Here is a 4,432-nt window from a genome sequence, read left to right as displayed (position 1 = left end):
ACAGCCGGACTATATCCATTGGCCGGACTGTTAGACTATGAAGATACAAGATTGAAGACTTCGTCTCGTGTCCGGATGGGACTCTACTTGGCGTGGAAGGCAAGCTAGGCAATACGGATATGTGTATCTCCTCCTTTGTAAGTGGCCTTGTGTAACCCTAGCCCTTTACGATGTCTATATAAACCGAAGGGTTTTAGTCCGTAGGACAACACACAATCATACCATAGGCTAGCTTCTAGGGGTTAGCCTCTCTGATCTCGTGGTAGATCTACTCTTGTACTACCCATATCATCAATATTAATCAAGCAGGGCGTAGGGTTTTACCTCCATCAAGAGGGCCCGAACTTGGGTAAAACATTGTGTCCCCTGCCGTACCATCCGCCTTAGACGCACAGTTCAGGACCCCCTACCCGAGACCCGCCGGTTTTGACACTGACACCCCTCTTGGCCACGTGCTAGGGGTCTTGCTCTCTCGGTTCCAAACAACCACACACTATCTCCTCACCTTGCCTCCATTGTCGAAGATGCATGTGTGATATGTTTGCATAAGACACGCGCACTTTTTCTCTACTTTTATCATGTGTTGTCCATGTCTCTTTCACACATGCACACACACACTTTTTCAGTCACTCTCTCTCTCTCTCTATCTCTAGTTAGGGACTCTGTCACGTCCATAAGCATATGGATGTTTTGAAAAGTCAAACCTCAGAAAAGTTTGACCAGGTATATGTGGAGAAAAACATTTACATCTGGAATGATCATTAGATTCATCACAGCATGTACTTACTTCACACTATCATTTATCTTTGGTATTGTAGATATAAGTAATTTTTTATAAACTTGGTCAAAGTTTCAAAAGTTTGACTTCAAAAAATGTTGGAACTACATTATCGAACGGAGGGAGTAGCTCTTTCTCTCTCTCTGCTATCTCTCACGGGCCTCCCCTCTCACTCGAACTCTCTATACGGACGGATTATATGCTCACTTTGTCAGTGTATAGCTCTGTATATTGTTTAGTTGACTGGTCAACCAATCCACATGTTGCCTTGTCAGCTCGTGTTCTGTATCTTCGTGTGTTGGACCATGTGGCAGTGGGTGAAAATAAGTAAACTAGAGGCCCATCTGACATGCGGTGAAGTAAACAAAGTTGAAACCACTCGGGGTAGCACCCCGCACGCTAGTAAATTGAGGGTGCATTGAGGACAAACATCTTGCGCGCGAAGGACGCACTCGCGCACAATTCACCACTGTGCGGCGGCATGCACAGAAGGACGCACTTGCGCACACCCAGCACACAACACACACCAGCACACGTGTACACCGGCATCACCTCCGGTTGAGATGGATGGCGAGGCAGCCAACAAGCGGAGGCGGCTCGAGCCAAAACCGCATCCGGCGAGCCTGGACTTCATCAGCAGCCTCCCCGATGACATGCTGCTCGTCATCATCGGCCTCCTCCCCACCAAATCTGCCGTGCGGACTGCCCTGCTCTCCCGGCGGTGGCGCCTCCTCTGGCGCTATGTCCCCCTCAACCTTACCATCGATAGCTGCCTCTGCGATGGGGATTGCAAACTCATGGCCATAGTCTCCAAGATCCTTTCATCGCACCCTAGGCCAGCCAGACGCCTTGACATCCGCATGTTCAGTACCAACTGCAAGGTCCAACCCAAGCTCGACGAGTGGTTCTTATCCCTCTCCCTAGATCAGCTCGAGGAGCTCAGCTTTGAAGCTGGACGATGTCGCTCTCTGCCGCCGTCCACGCTCCGCCTCACGCCAACGCTGCGACGCGCCAGCTTCGGCTCCTGCTATCTTCCCCAGATTAATGCAACGCCCGCCCTTCTTCTCCCTCAACTCAAGCAGCTCGACCTCTTCGACATTGTCATCTCGAAGAAGGCTATGGAGCACCCGCTCCGCAGCTGTACTATAACAATCTCATCGAATGCCTTGATCTCCATCTTACAGAAATTGATTTGATCGACTACCGAGGCAGCACATCTAAGATTAAATTAGCCAAGTTCTTTGTTCTGGAGGCAAGTGTGCTCAAGGTAATGAGGTTTGGCGTTCTCTGGCGCAACAATGAATGGCGTGCTGATCACCGCAAGCGTCTAAGCCTAAATGAGAAAGTCTCCGCAGAAGCTGAATCTGTTTTTGAAACATGAAGTGGCCAGAGACTCGAAAACTTATTTGCCCATTAGTGACTTGTCAGGGCGGTGGATTTTAGTTTGTACGATAATGCTGCATCCACCTAAAGTAATGAAAGGTCTTACGTAAACTTCCTAGTAATTCCCTCTTTGTAGGTGCAGCATTACTCCCAACATTTGTAATATCAGTTTGAAACTAGTAATATTGTTGTGTCATATTCCTGCGTTTTCAAAATCCTGCGAATCAAACAGGTCCTGAGTTGGTGATGATGTGGTGCCTTCCATCTTTCACCAATAGCCATCGGATCTAGATCTGACGCATAAAAACCAATCTTCTCCATTTTTGCAAAAAGATGCCCGCACTTGTTCCCTATTTACAAACAACGCCTTGTCTCTCACAATCAGCCTTATCTCCTCCCCACCACATCTAGAAGGCCGTGGAAAAATCTGGTGCGATGGCCGCTGCCGGAGCTGTCCACCCCCAATCTTGGTGTTACGTGCAATGCACGGGCATCTACGCAAGGGAAATTATGTCGAACAGGGCTAGTTGTAAGTAGGCTAGCTCTACAGCCATGATGATAGTGACTGCAGACGGTGAGGCTGACTATGGTATGCCGAACATGGTGCCTATACTCAGGTGTCATCTCTGGCGCAGGGTCTTGTCACTTCAATGTGAGGAGTAGCATGTAATAATTTGACCAATGGGTAGTATAGTGCTAGTACTCCTACTACTACATTGGCAGTACTACTACTAGTACTAGTAGCACCACCATCTAGATTTAGGAGTACTACCATGTCCATCTGGATTTTAGTATTTGACTAGCAATATCTAGTAATGCATGTCACAAAAAATGTACTACTCCCTCTGTAAATAAATACATGGTGTTTTATTCCTATCGGCGAGAGAACTTAATGTTTTTGCTAACTAGAGTACTAATAGGATTACATGCAATGAACTATACACTGCATGTCATGTTTGGTAGTCTCAAGTCATTGAAAGCATGCACGGCCCACATCTCTCATTGGTTGATATGTCACGAAATAAGAAACAAGGAGGGAGTTAATGCATCGTGCCTAAGTATTTTGGGATTATTTGGTTTTTGTAAGGTGACTTACACAACATTTTTGTTTACATGCATTAACATTTTATTAGTTAAATCAAAGGTCAAAACTTGGCTCAAAATGCAAAGGGGAGCAATAAACCAGTAGACATCAAACTTCCCTCGTTTGGCCCCAACTAGAGGTCCGGTGAGATGACTATACTACACCGGCATGGAGGGGGATGCAGCTTCATTGACTTATGGCAACTCCCTTTGGGTGAATGACACATGGGCCCTGGGGGTGGCTACCCACCTATCATATAGCCAAAGGCAGTTGCAGTAGAGGGCCGAGGAGTAGTACGAAATCCTATGCACCTATGCACGCTAACCAAGGGTAAGAGTGATCACTCGAATCGCAAGATCAGTTGACTAGAAGCTAAGCTAGACCCATGGAGGCGATGAGCGCGAGCATCAGCCGGCTGTGCCAGATGGTCCATGATGCTGGCCTGCGGCCCGACACCGAGGAACGTCTCCAGGTAGTATTGCTTGAGGCTGCCAGGGCGAGGGGCCGCTTGGATGACAGCTTCGTCTCCTTGTTCGACGAGGTCCTCGTCGGTTTCCTCGACAAGTTCACCGTCATCAAGGAGCTTGTAGACGACTTTGACATAAGCCTCCATCCGACGCGCCCAGGCTCTGCGATGCCCGCCACCCTCAACGGCCAATATGGTGACAACCTCTTCGACGCACTGGTGGCCCTACGACAGCCTGCCGTCGCGCCGGAGAATCTCCACCTCGAGGTCGCGCTCGTCGCGCAGCGCCTGGCGCAGCAAGACACCATCGACATAATCACCCACGTCTACGTGCAAATCGTCCACAAGGACTACTACATGCAAGAGGAGGACAATAGGACGCTGGCCTTCTTGGACCGCAAGGCAACCTTGGATGACACTGTTCAGAAGCACGTTGAGCTCGCCGCCAACGCAGCTGCTCCTCACACGTCGGTTGGTGACCCGGCGCACTAGGGCGTGAGGATGTCGTTGATGGATCCATATGTATTTTTAACTTTCCGTCAAATCCATGTAGTAGTATATGATACTATAGTAATTATCTTACCTTTCTCATCAACTTCATAATTTTCATACGTACTCCACGCATGGACGACGCCAGAACCAAACTTCTCATTACTCTAGGCAAAATCGTTATTTTCTATCTATCGGTCGCACCATGGAGCAGAACCAAATTTTACTAGTT

Source organism: Triticum aestivum, chromosome 1A (assembly GCF_018294505.1).
Source record: "Triticum aestivum cultivar Chinese Spring chromosome 1A, IWGSC CS RefSeq v2.1, whole genome shotgun sequence".
NCBI classification, from domain to species: domain Eukaryota; kingdom Viridiplantae; phylum Streptophyta; class Magnoliopsida; order Poales; family Poaceae; genus Triticum; species Triticum aestivum.
Note: the sequence above shows the minus strand (reverse complement) of the source record.